The 26,754-nt window shown below is 47.9% G+C and overlaps 1 long non-coding RNA gene across 2 annotated transcripts; it reads left to right on the top strand.

The window, feature by feature from the left end:
• The first annotated feature begins 6,125 nt into the window (after window positions 1-6,125).
• Window positions 6,126-25,335, top strand: LOC129145256 (uncharacterized). 2 transcript variants are annotated; one of them, XR_008550496.1, is made up of 3 exons: window positions 6,126-6,238; window positions 23,845-23,986; window positions 24,411-25,335. It is a non-coding gene; the product is annotated as an uncharacterized LOC129145256 (long non-coding RNA). The 2 variants fall into 2 exon arrangements; XR_008550497.1 differs by lacking the exon at window positions 6,126-6,238 and adding an exon at window positions 17,587-17,710.
• The last annotated feature ends 1,419 nt before the right edge of the window (window positions 25,336-26,754 follow it).

Genomic DNA, 26,754 nt, shown 5'->3' with positions numbered 1-26,754 from the left:
ATGCTGCTGAAGAACAAGATCCTGGCCTTTTTATTGACTCACAGCATCGGTTGTAAGGGGCAGGAGCAAAAGGAAAGGGGACTGAGATTAAGGAAAGGGGAAGAATGTAGAAGATCAGGGATTGTGAGTCTGCCCTCCAGGCACTTCTCTTCTGCTTGATGACTCGGTATTGTCGTTGAGGTCACACCCTAATTCCCAGCCATAGTTCTAATCTTACCAAGTAGGCTTTCAACAGACTTTGAGAAGATAAACCCCTAGTTCATTTGATCAGGAAAATCAGAAAACATAACCCACCACACCACACCAGGAGACCTTTCTCCAGTGTCTGGGCCTCAGTGGGGAGAGTCCATCACCAGCGGGGGCATGTGGGCCTGGAGAGCCAGCAGGGACCCCCCAGCCTGAAGGCTCCTGAGCGGGTCTCTGGCCTGCGGGAATCAGGCGTGGTCAGGTCCTCCCTGAGACTGAGTCTCCGCGAGGCCTGTCCCCGTCCCTCCTGGTCAGCCTGACAGTCGTGCTGGAAGACACTGGAAGGGCTGGGAGAGAATTTCCACAAACATGTCCTGTGGTTTTCTTTCAGGTGAGAGGACGGACGTTCAGTTCCGGTTGCCTTACAGTAAGGAGCCAAAAGGAGACCAGAAAGTTCAGTGATTTTATAGATGACTTTATGTTTTTAGAGCTTATTTATTTATGGATACAAGAACTTGGGTGCAGCCCAGAGATGGGGGGTGAGAGGATCCCCCCAGAGACAGGGTGGGGAGCAGAACAGGTGGATCCACTGAAACACACTGCTGAGGGGGCAGCGGGGAGACAGGAGAGGCCGTGTGAGTCAGCTCCCTGGCCGGGGATCGCACTCAGGCTGCAGTGGCCGGTGACAATTTGACAGCACGAGGCTTTAACCCCTGTGCCACCAGGAAGGCCCCAACTCTTAACGTACTATTGAATCATAATACTATAGTAAATGCTGTTTTACCCAACAGTCATGGACCAGCAGCTGGTGGCAGAGCCTGAAAACCAGGGAAGATTTCGGGTTCCTTCCCCACACACTTTCTATGGAAGGGCCGGGGGCGGGGGGGTGCAGTGTATGGGAGGGGTGTGTGTGTGTGTGTGTGTGTGTGTGTGTGTGTGTGTGTGGTGTGGTGTGTGGTGTGTTGGGTCTGAATTTGTACCTGGCGAGCAAGGGCACGTCGCTGCTGTCTTGGGCGGGTTGGTTCACGTCCTCCTATCTTTGCCTCCCTGGGGAGAGGAAAGGGAGGACCCAGATGTTTCCCGAGGGCTGTCTGCAGTCCTTCCCTCGGTCCTCGCTGCCCTCACAAGACAGCCTGTCACGTCATTTATCTACAGCCTCAAAAATCTCTTCAGTGGCTCCCACTGTCCGCGCTCAGGCTAGAGTCCAAGCCTCCAGACAAGCTGACGAGAGTCTTGCCATCTGCTCCTGCTGTCTCAGGCCCGCGGCCCCTCTCTGACAACCTCCTTCTCTCCGGCTTCCCCATTCACCTGACCGAGTCCGTGTCAAAGGTCATTCCGCAGCAGCCCTGCTGGTCGCCCCCTCGGCCAGGAGCGTGTCAGGTGTCCCTTCCAGGGAAGGCTGTGGCGTCTCAAGCTCGCTGTCACAATTCTTGTGGGTCTGTTGAGGTTCCCTGTGCCCCCGATTGCTCCTGAGGGTGCTCCAAGCTGTGGGCTCAGCTCAGCCCGTGTCCTTGTCCAGCAGACAGTGGGCGCTCAGCAACAACAGGTGAAGGGGTGGTGTCTGCCTCTCAAGTCGAGGGGATACTTTCCTTTGTACAGATAAGGAAACGGAGGCTCAGGTATTAGAGGAAAAACTATCTTCCCCGCCCCCGGGCCTGCCTGATAAGCCTAGAACCTTCCATTTTGTCAGAGCGGGTGGTCTCTGGGCTCTGGCCTGTCGGCTCCTCTCTCTCCCCTACTCGGTGCAGGCAGAGGCGCAGCCCTGGCGCCTGCTGTGGGGAGGTGCTGGGGCAGCCCTGCCCGCCTCTCTTGCAGCAGTCAGGGGCCTCCTGGAATGACGCTGCCAGGCGGGCGCTCATCCCTAGTGGGCAGTGAGGAGAGGGTGCAGCTGTCGCACCCCCAGGGCGGGGCCTCCAGCCACGGGGAGGGTGAAGGTGCTCAGAGAGTCTATGCAGCTTCTGTCCCAGGCAGCGACCAGCTCCAGCGGGACCCGGGTGTGGTGGCCACAGCTGCAGGGCGAGCTCCGGGGTGGAGCGCGGTGCATTTTTACCTTGTTCCATTGGGTCCTCCACTCAGAGCGCTCAGAGCACAGCTTCACGCTCCGGTGGGTCTCCTGGGCCCCCCTCCACAGTGCGGGTTCTGACCCAGTGGGCTCCTCAGGAGTGAACCCGGACCTCTGTGCTCCTCCGTGCCCACAACGTAACCTGCCAGCGCCTGCCAGCGCCTGGAAGTTTTCCACATCCAGCCCTCCCTCTGCTGGGTCCTCCCGACCAGTGCCCCCCACTCTGCCATCAGCCGCCCACAGGAGATGCTGCTCACTCTCCCCTCCCTCAGGGCTCCCCTTCTGCCCAGATGCAAGCACAGAGTGTGCTGCCCTGCTGGGTCCTGCAGGACCAGGTTCCTGCCCCCACCCCTGCCGGCCCCACTTCCCCCTTAACTGTCCCCCACCCCACCCCGCAGGCCCAGGCCGGGACTTCACTCCAAGTCTTACGGGAGCCTGGCCAGTGCAGGACGGGACTCATGGTGGCGACACCCACCCGATGGTCCCACTGCATCACGACGGTGTGGAAATTCAAAGTGAGCTACAGGTAAATAGCCCACGTTTCCTCCGAAGATGGTGACAATGTAAAAATTGTAAGATGAATGGGGAAGGCTCGAGTGTCCTCACGTCTGGGGTGGAAATGTGGGTGAGGATGTCCGTTTTGTGGGGCCTGTGTGCAATTCCATTTCAACATTGCTCAGATGGGTTGAGACTAGAACACCTGTTGCCATCGTTGCTACCTTGAAAGTCACCGTGTCAGAAACAATAAAGGTCACGGTAGACATGGCAATACCTGTCTGCTCTGTGTCAGTGGCTTCCTTTCATTGACAGTGGACAAAATTCATTTCAAGGGGACCTTTTTAGCCAAAAATGAAATCCCCCTTTTTAAAAATGGGAGTTAAATATTCTTGGCATTCTTTCATTCCTGGAATGCCTCTTGCTATTCCTATTTTTTTCCTTCCTTTTCCTTGAGCCTTAGCACCCTTTTCATTTATGAAACTTCTAATCTTTACGGTTTACAAGTTTGCGCAGAAATAAAACCACTGTTGAACTACACAAAAGAATCTATATAAATTTTGACACCACCATCTTTCCTGTCAATGATGGAACCTCTGATGAAATAATCAGGTTTTCATTTCTAGGATGAGACAGAAAATGAACGTGTTCTGTTTGGCAGGACACTAGACTTATATTGATCTGTGACGGTTGACTTGGAATACAGGATTTTCATTCTATTGTGCTCTATATTTCTTCTTGCAAAGGCAATGAACTAGGAATATCTGATAAGAAATGACACCCTGGGATATAGATTCTGAGGAGAAGACAGGCCTCTGAGGAGAAAAAACTGAGGAGAAATATTGTAGAAAGGAGTGTTGAGGAGAATTATCTGAGGAGATATGACATGTTGGGAAGCAGATTCTGAGAAGACAAGCCTCTGAGGAGAAAATCTGAGGAGAAATACTGCAGTAAGGGGTGTTGAGGAGAAATATCTGAGGAGAAATGACACCCTTGGAAGCAGATTCTGAGGAGAAGACAGGCCTGTGAGGAGAAAAAACTGAGGAGAAACACTGCAGTAATTCTTGTTGAGGAGGAATATCTAACGAGAAATGACACCTTGGCAAGCAGATTCTGAGGAGAAGACAGGCCTCTGAGGAGAAAAAAGTGAGGGGAAATACTGTAGTGAGGTGTGTTGAGGAGAAGTACCTGAGGAGAAATGACACATTGGGAAGCACATACTGAAGAGAAGACAGGCTTCTGTGGAAAAAAAAAAAAAAAAACACGGAAGAGAAATACTGCAGTAAGGATTGTTGAAGAGGACTATCTGACGAGAAATGACATGCTGGGAAGGAGATTCTGAGGAGAAGACAGGCCTCTGAGGAAAAATACTGTAGTAAGGAGTGTTGAGGAGAAGTACCTGAGGAGAAATGACACATTGGGAAGCACATACTGAGGAGAAGACAGGCTTCTGAGGAGGAAAAACTGAGAAGATATAATGTAGTAAGAAGTGTTGAGGAGATATATCTGAGGAGAAATGACACGTTGGGAAGCAGATTCTGAGAAGACAGGCCTCTGAGGAGAAAAAATGAGAAGTACTGCAAAAGATGTGTTGAGGAGAAATATCTTTGGAGAAATGAAACCTTGGGAAGCACATTCTGAGGAGAAGACAGGCCTCGGAGGAGAAAAATCTGAGGAGAAATACTGCAATAATTCTTGTTGAGGAGAAATATCTGAGGAGATATGACCCGCTGGGAAGCAGATTCTGAGGAGAAGACAGGCCTCTGAGGAGAAAAAAGTGAGGGGAAATACTGCAGTAAGGAGTGTTGGGGGGGAATATCTGAGGAGGAATGACACGTTGGGAAGCAGATTCTGAGAAGACTGGCCTCTGAGGAGAAATACTGTAGTGAGGTGTGTTGAGGAGAAATACCTGAGGAGAAATGACATGTTGGGAAGCAGATTCTGAGGAGAAGACAGGCCTCTGAAGAGAAAAAAGTGAGGAGAAATACTGCAGTAAGGAGTGTTGAGGAGGAATATCTGAGGAGAAATGACACGTTGGGAAGCAGATTCTGAGGAGAAGACAGGCCTCGAGGAGAAAATCTTTGGAGAAATACTGCAGTAAGGAGTGTTGAGGAGGAATATCTGAGGAGAAATGACACGTTGGGAAGCAGATTCTGAGAAGACAGGCCTCTGAAGAGAAAAAAGTGAGGAGAAATACTGTAGTAAGGACTGTTGAGGAGAAATATCTGAGGAGAAATGACCCCCTGGGAAGCAGATTCTGAGGAGAAGACAGGCCTCTGAGGAGAAAAAAGTGAGGAGAAATACTGCAGTAAGGAGTGTTGAGGAGAAATATCTGAGGAGAAATGACACCCTTGGAATCAGATTCTGAGGAGAAGACAGGCCTAGTGGAGAAAAATCTGAGGAGAAATGCTGCAGTAAGGATTATTGAGAAGTGTCTGAGGAGTAATCACATGTTGTGAAGCAAATACTGAGAAGACAGACCTCTGAGGAGAAAAAAGTGAGGAGAAATACTGCAGTAAGGCGCGTTGCGGGCTTTTCCCGCAGGTGCGGGCTTTTCCCCATCAGGGATGCGGGTTGTCCAGGGCTTGCGCGCATTGAGGTGACGGGGGTGGGGGTGGGGGTGTGCTATTTGCATTTCCTGGCTGTGGGTGTGGTCACTGTCTGCCTGTGGCTAGATTGGGGTAGCCTCCCTGGCAAGTGACCTCGCCCCTCCGCCCCGGCTGCTTCTGGGGGTGTTAGTGCGAGCGGAGGGTGCAGGTGACCCTCTAGCCCCTGGCGAGTGTGGCCAGGGCCAGGGCATGCTCAGAGGGTTGGGTAGTCCTGGGGATGCAGCAACTGGATATCCAGGGTTCCGGGCGGGGCGGTGACTTGAGCGGCGCTGCCTCTGCCGAGTAGAGAGGCCCTGGCGAGGGGGCGGTGGTGGGGGGGCGGGCGGCTGCTGTCCGCAGAGGGGGAGCTGGGGTCAGTAGCCCCCGCACCATCCTGAGGCAGGAGGTCGCTGCCCTGAGCGAGGTCTCGCCATCGTGATCCCCATGGCGGCGCCGTCTCTCCTACAGCTCAGATCGTGCTCAGCTTCCCGGTGAGAACTGGGGACCATTTCAGGTCATATTCATGGGCTTCCTGGGGGGCAGGGGGGTACAGATGGAGATCCCCAGATCTGGCCAGCCCCTGCAGGACGAGCCACCCCCGCGGGTCAGATGCAGCCCTCAGGGCGCAGCAGACCTCCCCGTCTCCCCGCTGCCCCCCTCAGCCCTGGATTTCAATCCATCCACCAGTTCTGCTCCCCACTCTGTCTCTGGTGACTCTTCTCACCCCCGCACCTCTGGCCTGTACCCTGGTTCTTGTATAAATAAATAAATCTTTAAAAATAAAAATAGCATTTTTCTAATTATTCACACACAGCAGGCTTACTTGCTGCACAGGCCAGAGACAATTCCTTGAGATCTAGAACAACTGATGAGGGGATGCCTCGGCAGTGCCTCCAGCAGTGCTCAGGTGAGACCCCCTTTAGAGCATTTATTTATTTATATTGTCTTAGGGTCTTCCCTGTCCTTAAAGACCATCTCTCTTTTTTTTTCTTTTCTTGCATCGTTGTTCATTTTTTTAGTTATTGGTGTCTCCCCTCAGGGGTGGTCCCCATGGTGCTCCCACCAAAATAGCCCCCATGCCCCATCACCATAATCCCTTGTGCTCTTCCCTCCCTTCTGTTCACCCCCCTCCCTCCCCTCCCCGCTGGGTGCCTCAGGTCTTGGTCAGCCTGCTAGGGTTGTCTTTTTCTCTACCTTTTGTTCAGTTTCTCTATTTTTCTCATGTAAGTGAAACCACCTGATATTTATCTTTCTCCTGCCTTATTGTGGCTAGCATCATCCCTTGCAGCTCCATCTATATCGCCACCAGTGGCATGAATTTGTCTATTTTGATTGCTGAGCAGTATTCCGTGGTGTAACTGTACCACAACGTTTTGATCCATTCATCTGTTTTCTGGCATGAGTTGTTTCCATGTCACGGCTGTTATAACCCGAACACAGCAGTTCGGGTTTCCTGGGTTTTTTTTGTCCCTTTGGTGGATTCCTAGGAGTGGAACACCGGATCATGTGGAGACCCATTTTCAGTGTTCTGAGGACCCTCCACACAGCTGCCCATAGTGGCTGGACCAGTTTGCGCGCCCACCAGCAGTGTTAGAGGCTCCTTTTTCTCCACTGCTTCAGCATTTGTTGTTTCCAGTTTTTTTTTTTAACGTAGAGCATTCTTGCTGGAGTGAGGTGGCATCTATGTGGTTTTGATTTGCATTTCCTTGATATTAGTGATGCTGAACCTTTTTTTCTGTGCCTGTTGGTCATTTGCATTTCTTCTTTGGAGAAGTGTCTTTTGACTTCTGCCCCTTTTTGGACTGGGTTGTTTGTTTGTTTGTTTTGAGTTGTGTAAGCTCTTTGTAAATCTTTGATATCAGTCCCTTATATGTCATATGGTTTGCAAATATTTTCTCCCATTCAGGGGGGCGTCTCTTTGTTTTGATCACTGTCTCTTGCTGTTCTGAAGATTTTTAGGTTTATGTGTCCCCAACTGTTTACATTCTCCTTTGTTTTCCTTGCTTCTGGAGAAGAATCCTCAAAGATGTTTTTGAGGATTGTGTCATTGAGTGTTTGCCTGTGTTCCCTTCTATATAGTCTATGATGCCAGGTTTCACATTCAAGTCTTTCATCGACTTGAGTTGGTTTGTGCATGGTGTGAGATAGTGGTCTAGTTTCATTATTTTGCATGTTGCTATCCAGTTTTCCGGCACCATTTATTGAAGAGGCTATTCTTGTTCCAATGTTTATTCCTTGCTCCTGTGTCATGGAAGTGTGGTTTTATTTCTGGGCTTTAAATTAGATTCCATTGGTCTCTGTGTCTGTTTTTGTTCCAATAATGTTTTTATTATAATAGCTTTGTAGTATTGTCACAGGGCAACCCCAACATGAAATGGGTTGCCTGTGGTTCCTCACCTGCGTGCTTAAAATGGACTCATTAATACTCAACTGCAGGCACACACACAAGGTTAATAAAAGGTTTATTTACAAAAAGAGGGAGAAAATTCGTGAATGTGTCCTACCAGTTTCATTGACCTGGAATCCCAATGGCACGCTGAGAGCTGGTGAAAAGCCAAGAGCTATGAGGCTAAGAGAGAGAGAGCCAAGGCCCACGTGTCTGGTTTTAGACCAAACATGGCTGCTTAACTCCACCCTCAGGTCCCAGCAATCCTCCCTTTGGTGATGATGGGATTTGTCATTCCCAGCATCTTGATGGCTTTGGTCTGGAATCGGGGTGGAGTCCACAAAACCTGTACGGAGTTTTCTCGGGACATCCTCTCCCCCTAACAGTATTGTTTGATGTCTGTGAGTGTAATACCTCCATTCTTCCCCCCTTTTAGTCAGAAGAATGTTCACTGCTAGAGGTTTTGTGATCCCATATGAATTTGAACCGTATTGGCTCCATTTCATTGAAGAACACCATTGTAATTTTTAATGGAATTGCATTGAATCTGGAATTGCATACAAAATAGGAAGTCCAACCTAGGTATGCTACTCTTTTCCAATTATGGAACATTCATGAAACAGAGTATTAATAAAAAACGTAGGTGTTATTTTCTATAATTTCTTTTTTTTTTAAAAAAGATTTATTTATTTATTTATACAATCACTGGGTACAGTCAGAAGCGCGGGAGAGTGAGAGAATTCACCAGAGCCAGAGCGGGGAGCAGAGCAGGCGGACTGACGAAAATACACTGCTGAGGGGAGCAGTGGGCGAGACAGGAGAGGTCTGTCATGCCATGTGGGACCCTCGCCAGCGGCTGGGATTTAACCAGTGCTGCAGAGGCTGCGGGTAGCTTTGCAGCCCGGCGCTCAACCACTGCGCCACCAGGGGAGGCCCTATTTTCTATAATTTCTAAAAAGACAAAGTAGGTCTGTTCTCTAGAGATGAAGAAGGAATATTTCAGATTGAAAGGCAAAGGTGTTTTATCATATAATAGATGACAAGTTATTGATAGTATAATATTAGGATATTCTTTCACCTTTCTGCTTCATGATGCCACCTGAGAAAACGTTGCACTCAAGTGACTTAATTGCAGGATAGTGCCAGTGTGCTTTATAAAGGAATCAAGGACGGGAATTAAGTCATGAAATTCAAAAGGTGAAACTGGAAAACATGAAGTTGATAATAAGGATAGAACCACGTCTCTGGTCACATGTGTCCGTAAAATCCACAATCCTTGATTGTGGGCTGATCACCTGCTGCTGGACAGGGCAGGGCCAGACCCACTCATCCGTGGGATGGTCCTTTCTGAAGCTGGGCCTGGGGTCTGAATTTACCTGGAGAGCAGGGGCACGTCGCTGCTGTCCTGGGCAGATTGGATCACGTCCTCCTAGCTTCACCTGGCTGGGGAGAGGAAAGGGAGGGACAGAATGTTTCCCAAGGGCTGTCTGCAGTCCTTCCCTCGGTCCTCGCTGCCTTCACAAGAAAAACCTGTTGGATCATGTCATTTATTTACAGCCTCAAGGAGCTCCTCAGTGACTCCCATGTCCTCACTCAGGCTAAAGTCCAAGCCTCCAGACAAGCTTGCGAGAGTCTTGCCCTCTGCTCCTGCTGTCTCAGGCCCGTGGCCCCTCTCTGACAGCCTCCTTCTCTCTCCCCCACCCCATTCACCTGACCAAGTCCACTTCAAGGGTCATTCCGCTAGAGCCCTGCATGATGCCCCCTTGGCCAGGAGCGTGTCAGGTGACCCTTCCAGGGAAGATTGTGGCATCTCAAACTTCCCGTCACAATTCTTGTGTATCTGTTGAAGTTCCCTGTGTCCCTGATTGCTCGTGAGGGTGTCCTGAGCTGTGGGCCTAGCTCAGCTCGTGTCCTAGGCATCTAGCAGACAGTGGGCGCTCAGCAACAACAGGTGAAGGGGTCGTGTCCACCTCTAGAGTTGAGGAGATACTTTCCTTTGTACAGAAGAGGAAACTGTGGCTCAGGCATTGGAGCCACGAAAAGAAAAACTTACACCCCCTTGGCCTGCCTGAGCCTAGAACCTTCCATTTCAGCAGAGGGGGTAGTCTGGTGCCCCTGCCAGTCAGCTCCTCTCTCTCCTTATTCAGTGTAGGTGGAAGCACAGACCTGGCATCTTCTTGGGCGTGGGGAAGTGCTGGAGCAGCCCTATCCACCTCTCTCTCAGCTGTTAGGGGCCTCGATGCCTGGAATGACACTGCCAGGCAGGCACTAATCCCTTGTGGCCAGTGAGGAGATGGTGTGGTTGTTGCACCCCCAGGGCAGAGCTTCTGGCTACGGGGAGGATGAAGGTGCTCAGAGAGTCTGTGCAGCTTCTGTCACAGGCAGCGACCAGCTCCAGCGGGACCCATGGTGTGATGGACACAGCTGCAGGGCGAGCTCCTGGGTGGACCACAGTGCATTTTTACCTTGTTCCATTGAGTCCTCTGCTCAGAGCACTCAAAGCACAACAGTGATCAGACCTTCATGTACTCATGGCCCAGGTCGGGACTTCACTCCAATTCTTAGGAGAGCCCTGACAAAGGAGGACAGGACTCATGGTGGCGACACCCACCCGATGATCTTGCTGCATCATAATGGTGTGGAAATTCAAAGTGAGATACAGGTAAATAGCCCATTTTTCCTCTGAAGATGGTGACAATCTAAAAATTCTAAGCTAAATGGGGAAGACTCGAGTGTCTTTTCGTCTTGGGTGGAAATGTTGATGAGGATGTCCATTTTGTGGGTCAGTACACAATTCCATTTCAACATTGCTCAAATGGGTTGAGACTACAACATTTGTTGCTATCATTGCTACTTTGAAAGTCACCCCGTCAAAAACAATAAAGGTCACGGATAGACATTGCAATAGTTGTCTGCTATGTATTAGTGACTTACTGTCATTGACAGTTGACAAAATTCATTTATAGGGTAGCTTTTTAGCAAATAATAAAATTCACTTTTTAAAAAATGGGATTTAAATATTGTTGGCATTCTTTGCTTCCTCATATGACTCTTGCTATTCCCAGTGTTGTCTTTTTAAAGATTTATTTATTTATTTATTTATGAAAGCACTGAGTATGGTTAGAAGCGCGGGAGGGTGAGAGGATTCACCAGAGCCAGAGCAGGAACAGAACAAGTAGACTGACTGAAATACACTGCTGAGTGGAACAGCAGGTGAGACAGGAGAGGTCTGCTGTGCTATGTTGTACCCTTGCCAGTGGCCGGGGATCGAACTGGTGCAGCAGAGGCTGCAGGCAGGTTCGCAGCCCAGCACTCAACCACTGAGCCACTGGGGAGGCCCCCCAGTGTTTTTTCTTTCTTTTCCTTGAGCCTTAGCACCCTCTTCATTTTTGATGCTTCTGACCTTGTATGGTTTGCAAGCTTCCCCAGAAATAGGCTCACTGTTGAATTACCACAGATGAATCAATATAAATTTTGATATCACCGTATTTCTTGTCTATTATGGAACCTCCACTGAAATAATCAGGTTTTCAGTTCTAGGATGAGACAGAAAATGAAAGTGTTCTGTTTGGTAGTCTCACCTTCCAGGAAGAGGGGCACCCCAGACCCTGCAAACCTGCCTGCTCTAAATATGTTCTGCCATCCGCCACATCAACACAAAACATGTGAGACTTTAATGAAAAGGAACTTTAATACAATTAGTAAACAATACAGGAGAGGCAAAAATTATAGTTTCTAAATCAAGCACCCAAAGTTACCCATTCCCTCGTGGGTAAAAGTCAACCCAAGCAGGATTGGCCTAGAGCAAGACCCTAAAGCTGCCACAAGTCTCAAGCATCTTCCACTGGGGACCCACAGAAAAGTATCAGAAACAACCAGACATGTCTGGGAGGAAAAGAGCAAATCAAAATTAAGACAAAAACTGCCATTGTCACCACCCCATGGGTCTCACCCACATGTGTGTCAATCAGTCCACGACCAAAAGGCAAACACAGTTTCTTCATGTGTCTCTCAGCTCCTTGTGCCTCCTCCAGGTCTTCTGGTTCCATCCTGCTTCCTTCTTTCTTCAGTCTCCTGTGCAGCTTCTTTACTCCCTGCTCAGCCCCACCCTCCTTTGGGTGGGACAGGAAACCTGGAAACGTCCTCTTTCCTGGGGACCACCCTGTTACAATAGGACACTAGATTTATATTGATCTGTGACAAGTTGACTTGGAACACAGGAATTTCATTCTATTATGTTTTATGTTTCTTTTTCTAAAGGCAATGAACTAGTCACAGGAAGGTTTTATTAGTTATTTCAAATTTTGTTTTATGAAATGTCATTGCTCCATTCAAAATTTTGTCTTTTTCTTCCCATAATTTTGTGCAAGTTTCAGGCCTCTTGTACTTGTTTATTTTATAAAATTTTTATTTATTTATGCATACAAGATGGGGTTGTAGGCCAGAGATGCAGAGATACTCTGCTGAGGTTAGCAGTGGGCAAGAATGGAGAGGTCTACTGCACCATGTGGGCCAGCTCCCAGGCTGGGCATGGAACTCATGCCACAGTGGCTGCCAGTAGCTTGATAGTGCTGAGACTTACCCCCTTGTGCCATGAGAGAGGCCCCAGATATCTTGTATCGAAAGCTGGAAGGGTCTGAACTTTGAATTAGTGCCTTATTATTTTCACCATTTTTTATTTTTACCTATAACTATATGAAGATTGTTGACTAAGCACAATAAATATTTTAAAAATTGAAAAAGGGTAAAATGTGTTCATTTGGACCAACAAATGAGTAGGAGCCTCAGTTCAAACTAAAAATTGAAAACCCCTTGATGTAATTCAGGTGATAGGGCTCAGTATAGGGGGGCTTCTTGGATCCCTCTGACAAATAATTGAGTAATGTTCCCTTTCATCAGCACGCATCAAGTTTATTGAGGAAAAGAGAACAGCAAAGAGAGACGTCTGCATAGACACAGGCTTCTGAAAGAAAAAAAGCTGCATTTTGCCAGGGTAAGGGGCGGTCTTTCATAAGGTCCCTTGATGGAATTATTGTGGAAATTATTGCCTTGGTGTCAGAATGGATTGGTCTTCTAAGTTTGATAATCCTCGGGCCTCCCTGGTGGTGCAGCGGTTGAGCGCTGGGTTGTGAAGCTGCCGGCAGCCTGTGCGGTGCTGGTTCAATCCCCGGCTGCTCCCCGGCCACCAGAGGAGGGTCCCGCATGGCGCGCAGACCTCTCCTGCCACCCGCTGCTCCCCTCAGCAGTGTACTTCCGTCCTCTGCCTGCTCTGCTCCCCGCTCTGGCCCCGGTGAATTCTCTCACCCTCCCGTGCTTCTGACTGTACCCAGTGCTTGTATAAATAAATAAATAAATAAATCTTAAAAAAAAAAAAAGTTTGATAATCCTCTCTGCTCCCACCTCTGGCTGATCATCTTTTCTGACCCCACCTTAGATTGCTGGAACCTTCCATACTTGGGTTAATAAAGATTTATAAATTGTCCTTACAGTATCTTCCTTTCTAAATTTTTATATTCCAATAATCCATCACCCCTCAGTAATAAAACAGAAAACAAAACACAAACAAAACGAGGTGAGCTTGACTTTAACTGACATGCAGCTGCTCTGTCCACCCCTGCTTTACTATCAGGAATGCCATATTTTCACCCTTAAATTTTTTATAACTGTTACAGGGCAGGGAGAGGGGCACCCCAGAACCCCCAAATCTGCCTGCTCTAAATAGGTTCTGCCATCTGCCACATCAAGACAAAACATAACACCTTTAATGGAAAGGAACTTTAATACAATTAGTAAACAATACAGAAAAGACAAAGAATATAATTTCTAAATCACCCAAAGTTACCCATCCCCTCTGGGCAAAAGTCCAGCCAAATGGGATTGGCCCAGAGCAAGGCCCAAAAGCTGCCACAAAGCACCTTCCAGGGGGACCCATAGGAAAGGTCAGAAATAGCCAGACAAGTCTGGGAGGAAAAGAACAAAATCAAAATTAAGACAAAAACCGCCATTGTCACCTCCCCACGGGTCTCTCACCCACATCTGTTTCACCCAGTCCACGACCAAAAGGCAAACACAGTTTCTTCACATGTCTCCTTGCTCCATGTGTCTCCTCCAGGTCTCCATCTTGCTCTCCACACTGCTTCCTTCCTTCTCCAGTGTCCTGTCCAGCTTTTGACCTCTCTGCTCAGCTCCACCCTCCCTTGGGTGGGGCAAGACCTGGAACTTCCCCTTTCCTGTGTGTGTTTGTTGGGGGGAGAGGATTCACCAGAGACAGAGTGGGGAACAGAACAGGTAGATTGACTGAAATACACTGCTTCGGGGAGCAGTGGGGAACCAGGAGAGGTCTGCTTTGCCATGAGGGTAGCTCCCTGCCCGGGATTGAACTTGTGCTACAGTGGCTGTGGACAGCTCCAAAGGCTGCGTCCTAACCCCTTGCACCACCAGGGAGGCCCACCACAACAGAATTCTTAAGACTGGTTTAAAAAAATATTCTATGGTTACTTTTCACCTGCCAAGGAACAGGGGGCTAATTGAACCACTGATTGCACTAATTTTTTAATTAGTTTTGGTTGGTTGGTTCTGAAACTGAAAAGGAGTTGTGTACATTGTGGAAAATCTGAACATGAGAATAAAATACACTGAGGAACAGTGAGCTGTGATTTTTCATCAAAAGAGAAATACTTTTCGTGCTTGCCTGGTGGTACAGGGGTTAAAGTCTCAGCGCTGTCAAGCTATTGCCAACTACTGTGCCGTGAGTTTGATCCCCGGCCATGGAGTTAACTCCCAAGGCAGAGCAGACCTCTTCTGTCTCCCTGCTGCTCCCCTCAGCAGTGGATTTCAGTGGATCTACCTGTTGTACTCCCCACTCTGTGTCTGGTGAGTCCTCTCACACGCTGTACCTTTGGCCTACACCCCAGCATTTGTATGCATAAATAAATCTTTTTAAAAGAGATAATTTTGTGAGTTAGCTTACTTTTTTCCTCATAATTTTCAGTATTTTGAACTGTGAACTATAAGACCCATGTGTATGGGCTGAGACTATAAACGTGAAATTGTAGAATTACAAAATAAACTCGCATTAGCTGAGTGAGGAAATGTACAACCACACTATGTCATAATCTTCCTCACTAATTAAGCACGAATGTGTGTCTGTCATTATAATTATTTTCCTTGCCCTTCATGACAATTCATCACCCAAGTGTGTATCAGTAAATGCATACTTAACACACGATTTTAATTTTGTCTGGTATTTAAGATTTGAATAAATCATATTATGTTTATTTTATATCTGGAATAACACTATGCCTACAATTTTATATCTTTCTTCCTTTATTTAACATTATAACATACATATTTTTCAAGTTATTGAAAACTATTCAGAATTATTGTACCTAATTTCTACATTTGCTTTATGTATATAGTGTAATATATTTTAGTGATTCCTGGAGTTTTGTTTAGAGTGTTCCCAGTATTTGTTAGTATAAGAAAATGCTGGTTAGCATTTTACAAATAAAGATTTTTATTTGTGTTCAAACTGTTATAGGGCAGCCCCGATACAAAACAGGTTGCCTGACTGTGGGTCCTCCCCCGCGCACTTAAAAGGATTTATCAATACTCTACTGCCATCACACACGCAAGGTTAATAAAAGGGGGCCTCCCTGGTGGCGCAGCGGTTGAGCGCTGGGTTGCGAAGCTGCCCGCAGACTCTGCAGCGCCGGTTCGATCCCCGGCTGCTCCCCGGCCACCAGAGGAGGGTCCCACATGGCGCGCAGACCCCTCCTGCGGCCCGCTGCTCCCCTCAGCAGTGTACTTCGGTCCTTCTGCCTGTTCTGCTCCCCGCTCTGGCTCTGGTGAGTTCTCTCACCCTCCCGCGCTTCTGACTGTACCCAGTGCTTGTATAAATAAATAAAAATAAATCTTTTTAAAAAAAAGAAAGGTTAATAAAAGGTTTATTTACAAGGGAAGGGCAAATGAGGAAATGTACAACTCAGAGAGAAAAGGGGAAGACAAAGTTTTAAATGCATCCTACCTGAGCCCCGGCCGATCTGGAATCCCAAATTGCACTCTGAGAGCTGGCTGCAAGCCAGGAGCCGTGAAGGCAGGAGGTGAGGGAGAGAGCAGTCCCCCAAGGCCCACGTGTTTGTTTTTTATACCAAACCTGGCTGCTTAACTCCACCCTCAGGTCCCAGCCACCTTCCCTTTGGTGGTGACAGGATTTGTCTTTCCCAATGTCCTTTGGCTTTGGTCTGGAGTGGGGTGGAGTCCACAAAGCCTGCATGGAATTAGCTCAGGACATCCTTTCCCCCTAACAAAATCTTTTCCTTAGGTCATTTCCCAATTAGTATTGGGAATTACTGTTGAATGACTATTTCTTTTTTTTTTAAAAAAAGATTTATTTATTTATTTATACAAGCACTGGGTACAGTCAGAAGCATGGGAGGGCGAAAGAATTCACCAGAGTCAGAGCGGGGAACAGAATAGGCAGACTGATGAAGTACACTGCTGAGGGGAGCAGCGGGTGGCAGGAGAGGTCTGTCGTGCCATGTGGGACCCTCGCGGTGGCCAGGAATCCAACCGGCGCTGCAGAGGCTGTGGGCAGCTGCGCAGCCCAGCGCGCAACTGCTGCGCCACCAGGGGAGGCCCTGAATTACTATTTCTTTTAATACATACACATATAGCTAATATTCTAAATTCTGATATATAAATTCAAAGTTCCCCAGCAGAAGGGTGATTCCAATTTGTTCCCTTCTCCGAAAGAGCGAGAATCCAGATTTCAGCGGGTTCTTGCCTCACGTCATTCTGTCTCCCCATCTTCAAGGCTCTGACGTCACACCAACACACACTCCTGCTTCCTGCTCCCCCACTCTCCGCGGCTGCGTCTCCCCTCGCCAGGCTGACCCGCCCCTCAGCCGTAGCTCTGGCCCCCCCTGCGCCTCCTGCGGGCCTTGGAGCCTCCGCCCACTATTACCCCGCCTCAGCCGCACCGCCTCTCCGCGCCACCAGGCGGCGCGCGCCGCAGCTCCGGCCCTGGTTTCTCCCGCGAGCCTCTCCTTCCTTGGGCTCGCCACACCTCCTGCGTGTTGACGTCACGGCCCTGCGCGCTGACACGAAGCGGCAGTGGGGGCGGAAGTGGCAGAGACGGAAGCCAGGAGCGCCCGCCCCGGCGGAGCAGGCCTGCTGGCCGAGGAAGGAGAAGGCCCGGGGGCAAAGCACAGGAGTGAGGGGAGCGCGCGCCGCCTGGTGGCGAGGCGGGGAAATGCGGCTTCGCAGGGAATCCTGAGGAGGCATCTGAGCGGGAAAGGCCGGGCAGGCCGAGCGGGACGCCCCTTCTCTCACTGTGGGGTGAGCAGCGGGCTTTGGGGGCCCTCTGTGGTTGCGGGTCAATATTCTTGAGCATGTTTTAAAAGCACATGGACACGATTTGCTCTTTTAAATACTTGTGGAAATTTTAGGTTAGTATATTCAGAGATGTGGGATATTCACCTGCATTTCAGTTTGATTTTCTAAACTTCAGCCGCAGCAGGACGGGGAGGGGGCGCGGCCCGTGAGCACCCCGGTGGTTTTCGCCTTGCCTCTGCCCCCACATCCCCACCCTGTACACCCGCACCTACAGCCCTGCTCACCCTTCCTGCAGCCCTCCTGCACCACCTGCAGCCCCACCCCACGCACCTGCTGCTGCTCCCCGCCCCTGCACCTGCAGCCCTGCTCCCCGGCCCTGCAGCCCCTCGCCTATGCTTCAAGTAGTCTAAAGTTGCCTCCTGAGGCAGTTTCCAGGTGTCAAAGTTCCCTCTTCCAGGCTCTACATGGCCACATCGGCTGCACCAGCCCCTCGCCTATGCCTAGCTCCTGCCTCTTCAGCGGCCGGGCTCGCCTGGACACTTGCTTCCTGGGGCTCAGGGTGAAGTTCTTGCCTAGGGGAACCCGGTTTCTTCAGGAACCACCCCAAAGTGAGGAGAAGGTGAGGACATCTCCCTGCCCGTGGCTGACTGCAGAGCGGTGAGTGAGAGGACCCAGGGCTGGGCGGGCTGGCTGTGGAGAACTCTGCTTGGGTCATTTTGTGTAATGGGTACATGGAGGAACATGGGGGTCAGGTCATTCCTGAGTGTGACCCCGTGGGTGCCCAGCGCCCCTGAATGAAAGTGTGTCCCCCGTGTTTGCTCCTGGCTCCTCCCTGCTACACTGATCAACCCCTGGGGTGGGTTTTCTGGGTTCTCCACTCTGTTCCATTGATCTGTGTGTTTTATTTCTGTAGACTTATAATTTGGGGGACGTATTGTAAACTTTTCTGGGGCTGACATCTCTTCCCTTCCCCAGATCTAGCAGGCAGGAGGGCAGTGTGGTGTCCCAGTCTCCCCGGGGTGAAATTTCTGACCCAGTGGATTGCATGGTGCCTGGGGCTTTGTATATCTCATGGGGTCTGAGAGGCTGCCCATGTTGGTCGTGGGCCCACATCTGAGGGCTGAGACGTCACTTACTGTTGTGCAGCCGATGTGTCCATTTAGAGCCTGGAAGAGGGAACTTTGACACCTGGAAACTGCCTCAGGAGGCAACTTTAGACTCCTTGAATAGAATCCAGACTTTCCTGAGCATTGAATGACCAAGAGCTACATGGCTGCCACACTCTGGCTACAATGTTTGGTTTTCAAAAATGGGTTTGTATTCACCAATTCAGTATATTGAAACCTGTGACCATCTCTGTATCACTAAAGGACACACCTGAGATTCCCACAGCAGGGTCAACTGGGTGCTATCACCAATGGGGACAGAAAGTTTTTCTGTGGGGAATCATCTGAGACACTGAAGGGCCCTTTCCTAAGCTCTTGAGATTTTTCTCTACGGATACCTGGCACTAAGAGGATCCCTCCTATTTTAGAGAGTGAATAAGCCACAATCACTCATTCACCTGGGAAGTGGACATTTTGTGGATAATCTACTTACTTTTTAATATTTAGAATCTGTTAAACTGGTATTACCTCCTCCATTGTAAAACCTTTTATGCTTTCTTTGAACTCTTCAGGGTAGGAGAAAGAAATCGATGTTTGTTGAGCACCTGCTGGACATTACCTGACCCTGTGCAACAAGTTCATTAGTTAAGTTTTGTGATCTCATTGATGGCACTATAGAGATATTATTCCTGCTCTGTAGTTGAAAATCCTAAGGTCCAAAAGAGACAAGGAACTTGTGTTAAGATCATACAAATATTGGGGCCTCCCCGGTGGCGCAGCGGTTGAGCGCTGGGTTGCGAAGCTGCGCGCGGCCTCTGCGGCGCCGGTTCGATCCCCGGCTGCTCCCCGGCCACCGGAGGAGGGTCCCACATGGCGCGCAGACCTCTCCTGCCGCCCGCTGCTCCCCTCAGCAGTGTACCTCGGTCCTTCTGCCTGCTCTGCTCCCCGCTCTGGCTCTGGTGAATTCTCTCGCCCTCCCGCGCTTCTGACTGTACCCAGTGCATGTATAAACAAAACAAACAAAGAAACCAGCAAACAAATAAATAAAGCATGCCTCTAAAAAAAAAAAAAAAAAAAAAAAAAAAGATCATACAAATATGGAGAAAGATCAGGGATTTTGGACTCCATATTTTTGTCCGAGTCAGAGATTGTCAAATGAGGCTAAACTGTAAAGCCCCTCAAGCCCAGGGGGAGGGGAGGAGTGTGGGTGTCCCTGGCCATCCTCAGAACAGCTCCATGGATGTTGGGTTTCCTCCTTCATAAGGAAGGAGCCTCAGGTTAAAACAAAAGTTTAATGTATCATTGTGTTACATGTAGATGCTGTCTTTAATGTTGCACATAATTTACTAAATAGTTTTAGAACTAGTTCTAATCCCAAGTGATTGCTACTTGTAAGACATTGCATTTCAAAATAGACTTTTCTGTAATTATTCCTATACAGCAGGCTTAGCTGCTGTGCTGTACCTACCAGAGGGAATTCCTGCACATCTAGAACAATTGATGAGAAAGTGATGCCTCAGCAGTGCCTGCAGTATTATTCAGGATAAGCCCCCTTTAATTGTTAATGTTTAGATCTATCTCATCTATACAAGTGGGAAATATACTAGAAGCAGTGACTAGTGTCCTCAGGATGTTGGTATTCAGGGTGATTGTTTTGTTATTCATGTTTTTTCTGTTGACGATTTTCTCAGTGACCTTGTGTCATTTTGTGAATAGATTTAAAAAAAGTTATTTACATAGTTCTAAAGTTTAGATTCTTGCATATCATTCTTAGTAATTCTTTTTCAGTATTGAAGAGCGCACATCCATTCTCTGAAACTATTTTGATTATTTTTGTCATTACAATGGACCGAATGTAAAGTTGAGTGTAAAGATGTATGTCCTACTTAAAAAATGCCCTGGAGATCGAGGCAGCTCTCCTGCCTGCCTGTGACTGTGCAGGTGTTTTTTTTCACAAACCTTTTGCGTTTGCAGCTCTTTCTGCCAGCTGGTGTCTGTGCACTGTCCTTAACTTACCTTCACTTTTATTTTTATTTTTTAAAAAGATTTATTTATTTATTTATATAAGCACTGGGTACAGTCAGAAATGTGGGAGGGTGAGAGAATTCCCCAGAGCCAGAGCGGGGAACAGAACAGGCAGACTGACGAAGTACACTGCTGAGGGGAGCAGTGGGCAAGGCAGGAGAGGTCTGTGTGCCATGTGGACCCTTGCCGGTGGCCGTGGATCGAACCGGTGCTGCAGAGGCTTCGGGCAGCTTCGCAGCCAGCGCTCAACCGCTGCGCCTCCGGGGAGGCCCTTACCTTCACTTTTAAATTGTCCTTTGGATATAAACTAAATACAAAAAAATTCTCTGGAGTTGAAAATAGGTCTATTTCATCATGATACATGTTCTTAAGCATTTTGTGACAAGCGTTTCTCTATCCAAGCACAGGCTGTGATAGCCTCCCATCTTTATTAGGTTTGCCATAGTGGGCATAGGGCCAGCTGCAAACAGCAGCCTTAGCAAAATAAATTTCTTTGCTTTAATAGGTGTACTTACACTGCACCAAATAAGAGGTGGTACAGGCACACCTTGAAGATATTGTTGGTTCAAATCCAGAATACCACAACAAACCTAATATTGCATAAATCAAGTCACTATTTTTTGTTGGTTTCCTGGTGTCAATAAAAATTGTTAGCTCTATAGTGTCGTCTATTAAGTGTGCAATAGTATTTTGTCTACTGAGAAAATACCCTAATTAGATATCACTGAGACATGAGGTGAGCATATACTTTTGGGAAAATAGTGCTGCTGGACTTGCCCCAGTCCAGGTTGCCACACACCTTCAATCTGTGAAAAGCGGTATCTGATAAAGCAAAGCAAGCAGGATGGGGTGTGCCTTTATAGACACTTCTGGGAATGATCCTTTGGGTTTTAATAAAGTATACACATCTGGATAAGTGGACTTCAATTTAATGATGATGTCTGTACATAACTATTTTTTCAGCAGTTATGTCAGCATGGGAGGGTGTGTATTTTTTAAAGTCCTTACTCATTTATGCATACAAGAACTTGGGCACAGTCCAGATGTGCTGGGGGTGAGAGGACCCACCTGAGACAGAGCAGGGAACAGAACAGGCACACCAACTGAAACACACTGCCGAGGGGAGCAGCGGGCGAGGCAGGAGAGGTTGCCGCGCCATATGGGCCACTCCCTGGCAGGCAGGGGGAATCGAACTCGTGCTGCAGTGGCTGCGGAGAACCTCATAGTCTGTGTCTCAGCCCATTGCGCCACCAGGGAGGCCCGGGAGGGTGTATATTCTTTTCCATGATAGAAAGTACTATGAACACTCAAGGTAGGAACAAGGGTTAGCTAAGTGCCTGCAGTCTGCCAGGGACTGGGCTATACACACAGCATTTTTAAAATTTATTGTGGTCTTTTAAAAATGTAAAAAACTTACAACTACCATTGGTTGAATCTCAGCTGTAAGTAGAAAATAGGGAGTTTAGTTTTGATTATGCTATTGAACAGCTGCAGAGGAAACACATATGACTTGGCTTCTGGCTAAATTCTTCCCCAGGCTGTAAATCCATGTGTCTGCATTGAAGGAGACAGTGCTCCCTGCCACCACACTCTGATCCTTTTGCTCCCCAAACTGGACATTACTGTCCATATGTGGGATCATGGTAACATTGCTGTGCTTTATTGATTTGAATCATTGGTGTTTTTTTAAGATTTATTTTTATTTATTTATGCATTTGTATTTATTTATGCATGCAAGAACTCTACCAATTTCTAAATCAAAGTTTGTTTTTCTTTTTGTTTAAAAATTTTATTTATTTTTGTGTAGAAGACCTGGGGTGCAGGCCCGAGGTGTGAGGTGATGAGAGGGTTTACCAGAGACAGAGTGGGGAGCAGAGCAGACAGATCTACTTAAATACATTGCTCAGGAGAGCAGTGGTAATACAGGAGAGGTCTGCTGTGCCCTATGTGGGTTAGATCCATGGCTGGGGATCTAACTTAGGCCGTATTGTGGGCCATTGTGGTGAGAGTGCTGAGACTTAAGCCCTAGTCTACCAGGGAGGTCCTCAAAGTTTGTTTTGATATTGGATAAGCATAATTATTTGTTGAGCTCATTTCATGTTATGGAATACTAATATAAATGTTTAAAAGATATATTTGAAGGTGGACAAAAATATTTTCATTATGGATCTGATTGTGGGTATTGTCTCAGAGGCTTGTAAATGTTGTCTCTGAGACCTGTGGAATTGGCCATATTCTTTAGACTCAGACTTTACTATGTGAGGCCAATTGAAAAACTGGCATCTGTGATATAATGGAAGATGTAGTGATCATTTTATTTTACATTAGATAATTTAGAATATTGTAAGAGCTAATATTCAGAATCATCTGGAATCATTGGTGAGCTGAGTCTGTGTGGGTGACTGTGGCATTATTTTCTCTCTGAGTCCAGGATAATGTATGTGCTATTGCTTGGACATCCTCAGTGGCCACTTTGTTCTGGTGGGTTTAGAGTGAACCTCCTCTACTGTTTGTTCTCAGTATTTGGTGTTGAGTTTTCATGGTTTCCATATTGTGGAAAATAAGCTAAGGTCATACATGTAACAACACTAAAAGTAGCCTTTCACTTGAGTCTGCTGGTAATTAATTTTATAGAACAACTTGTAGGGTGCTTATTTATCATTAGTGTACATTGGAAAGATTGTGACATTTGCAGTGACAGGTGCCCGTTTTCCTTAAGTACTGGTAAAGAACAAGAAGAACCTTTACAGGGGCCTCCCCTGTGGCACAGTGGGTTGAGCGCCATGCTGTGAAGCTATCCACAGCTTTCTGCAGTGTGGGTTCGATCCCCGGCCAGCCAGGGTCAACCCACATGGTGAAGCCGAACTCTCCTGCCTTGCCTGCTGCTCCCCTCAGCAGTGTCTTTGATCCGTCTGCCTGTTCTGCTTCCCGCTCTGTCTCTGGTGAATTCTCTCATCCTCCCGTGCCTCTGACTGTACCCCAGTTCTTGTATAAATAAATTTTTTTTAAAGATTTATTTATTTATTTATCTATCTATCTATCTATCTATCTATTTATTTATTTATTTATACAAGATCCGGGGTATAGGCCAGATGCGTGGGAGGGTGAGAGGATTCACCAAAGACAGAGCAGGGAACAGAACAGGCACACTGATGAAATACACTGCTGAGGGGAGCAGTGGGTGAGACAGGAGAGGTCTGCCACGCCTTGTGGGACCCTCAACGGCTGGCCGGGATCAAACCGGCGCTGCAGAGGCTGCAGATAGCTTCACAGCGTGGCACTCAACTGCGTGCACCACCAGGGGAGGCCCCTAAATAAATCTTTTTTAAAAAAGAAGAATCTTTATGATTTTAAGATAGTTTTTGTATCAAGAATTTTTATATGAACGAAGCAGGCTGAGGTCTGAGTGTCCCTAACATACCTATGCTATGCTCATGTTCTGGGAAGACAGTCTTTTCTGTTAGCAGGGTATCTGGGTGTTTCTGCTGAAATGAATAAGTCTTATGTGATCTTATGTGAAGCACAGATGTTAATGAATATGTAGAAGTTACCTTAGTTAAGATTACAGGGAGATAATCAAGGGTTAAAACGAGTGGCCATCGTGTACAGTTTACTTAAATGTCTATGAATGAATCCTTGTGATTTTGTATCACTCATTAGGGATGAAGAAGGTTGTGGCTTACACCCCATGCTGCCAAAACTGCTACAGCCAATGTGCTCATGAACAAAAGGGCACTGAGAAGCCGGTGTCTTGTCTTATATGCCTTCCTATGTAGAACTCAGAACCCCAAAGAAAACGGAGGTGAGTGTCTGAGTTGATGCTTGGTGAGCAGCAGACCAGGTCAGGTTGCCAAGGAGCAGCCCTTCAGCTGTGTTCCTCTTACACCTTGGAATCACAGAGCTGTAAGCATGAGGCAGCTTTGGAGCTGTAGCTGCCTAGTCCTTTTCCTATCAAAATAGCATCTCATAATCATGTTATTTACTCTCTCAATGAAATCTTTTTGAAGTGTACTTGCCTACCATGCAGAAACTCTTTACCATGATATGAAGGTGAGTGTGTACCTTGATTCTCCATCTACTCAATAGATCAGGTGGGCAGTGCTGATGCCTCTCCCCTGAGGTGGCCTCTTCCATGACACTTCCTAGTCCTGCCAGTTGCTCTTCCTGCTTTTTGCTCAGGCTGTCTCCAGATTATGCTGACTAAACACAATTTTTTTTTTCATTAGGTGTGGCAGACTGTGCTACCCATGCTGTCCTTTGACAAGGTCTGGGCATTTGGGGACACTCCCGAGAAGAGAGGAGTTCCTGCACTTCCCAGAAGATCTGAACTAGGGAGTCTCCATAGCTACGCCTGCTAATGCTCTCCTGTTTGTTCTTGGTTAATGCAGAAGTAAAAACCTAATTCAGACCTAGACGCTAATGCTTGTAAAAACCTAAATCGGACCTAGACGCTAATTGGTTTATTTTTCTTATGCTTGAATCATTATTAAAGTAAGTAAACAATGCTAAAGGTATAGTCAGGAAAGCAATGTTGTGGCACTGAGAATTATGGAGAACAAGCTGCCCTGAACCAGCTGTGCTTGGAAACCGTAGCCTAACCCAGGGGGTATGTGTTTGCGGCAGCAGTACATTTCCTGGTGTATGCAAAGGGTCAGTAGTTCGCAGGCTGTGTGGAGGTTAGGTATTTATAGTTAAGAGTTAGAGTTCCGTAGAACTAACATAGATTTGATGAGTTTCTTTAAGCCACTTTGAAGTAATTGATAAATTATCCAAGTTTATCGAGTGCTAAGGAGATAGGTTGATTTCAGTAATAGAATATAGAGTAGGGCTTTCACGCCCACTCTGAAACTGGGAAAGTTTAATAGAATGATTGTCACCAAATGTTGTGCTGTCTGAAATAATTGATCATGTTAGAAAATGAGCTGTACTAAGAAAACTAATTGTCCCTCATGTTTTTTAAGGTAACCAAAGAAATGCCCTTTTGGTATGAGACCAAGGGAGTCTCTGTACATTCATGAGAAAGTATGTAATGATTGTCTTTGTTCTGCTTCGATGCTTATGTTCAAGTAATCTCACCGCTTGCCTTACTGTATAAATAAAGACCCGCTGAGACCCTCAGCAGGAGATACTTGCACCAGAGAGAGTGTCTGTGTCTACCTCACTCCACTTCCCCTCAGCCCCCCAAGTTTTCGTCGATGCCGGCCTCTCCTTTCAGGGACTCCTGACACGACATTCAGCAGGAGCGGGTCTCCAGAAATTAGGCCCCATGTGTCTTCTCCTTCCTCACTTGCTTGGGATGCTACAAGGATACAGAAGTACCTTCCTCCAATCCTACATTTTCTATCATCAAGACATTCTCAGTGGTGTCAGTAGCGACTGGAATAGGGTACAAACTGATTGTTGGAGACACAGGAAATGTTGTGTGTGTGTGTGTGTGTGTGTGTGTGTGAGAGAGAGAGAGAGAGAGAGAGAGAGAGAGAGAGAAAGAGAGAGAGAATATGTATACATATAGTGCATCCACAGATAATTACCTGTGGCATTAAAATTTCATGAATAGGGAAAAAAAACCTCTTTTTATTTCTTTACCCTTTTATTTTACTTCCTAAACTTTAAGATAGTTCAGTTTTTTCATTTGCTAGTATACTGAGCTAATGTTCCTTTTTGAGAGTCTAGAGTATTTATTGCTTATACATAATGGAACTTTTTGTGTCCTTGGTTCTAGTGCAAAGGTAGCATCAAAATCTTGAAGAAGACGGATGGAGAGACGGAATGAAATGTTGGCCATGGTGAGGTGAACTATGTGCTGTAATTCATTCCTGAGGAAAGGGCACCTGCTCCACCCTTCTGCAGAGAACTGTGAGCCTAGACTATTTCTACTGCCTGTTCTAGTAATTGTATATTTTTGGGAAATGACCTAAGTAAATGCTGGAAATACTGATAAAATCTACGTATGAAACTATTGACCAACACCTGCTTTATAGCAACAAATGTTTGGAAACATCTACAGGAAAACCCTCGGGAACGGGTGAATAATCACTCTATGGCCATACGATGACGGGCAGCAGTTCGAGGGGAGACCATGAGTGGGAGGCAGAGGAACGCTGGGGGGGACAAAGGCAGAGAAACGGCGGAGGCGCCCCCTGGCGGGGAGGCCGTGAAGCGGGCGCCGCCGAGAGTGTGATGGCGGCGTGGGGCGGGAAGGGCGGGGACGGTGGAACGGGATGCAGCGCCAGGAGCGATGGGAGGAAGAGCGGGCGGGGCCGGGACGGGCAGGGAGGGCGTGACGGACGGGACGCGGGAGGCGCGTGGGGGGGGCGCGGGAATGGGGAGCGGGCGGGGCGGACGGGCAGGGACGGGCATGGCGCGGGGAGGTAGAGCGGGCGGGGCTGGGACTGGCCGGGCGCGGGGGCGGGGGGGGGCGCGGGAGGAGGAGCGGGCGGGGCCCGGAGGGCAGGGACGGGCCGGGAAGGGCGTGGGACGGGCGTGGCGCGGGGAGGAGGAGCGGGCGGGGCCGGGACGGGGCGGCAGGATGAGGGCGGAGCGGCCTATCATGAGCTACACGCAGAGGAG

Source organism: Talpa occidentalis, unplaced genomic scaffold (assembly GCF_014898055.3).
Source record: "Talpa occidentalis isolate TD23 unplaced genomic scaffold, MPIMG_talOcc4v2.1, whole genome shotgun sequence".
NCBI classification, from domain to species: Eukaryota; Metazoa; Chordata; class Mammalia; order Eulipotyphla; family Talpidae; genus Talpa; species Talpa occidentalis.
The sequence above is the reverse complement of the archived record's forward strand: the minus strand, read 5'-3'. Positions and strand labels throughout refer to the sequence as shown.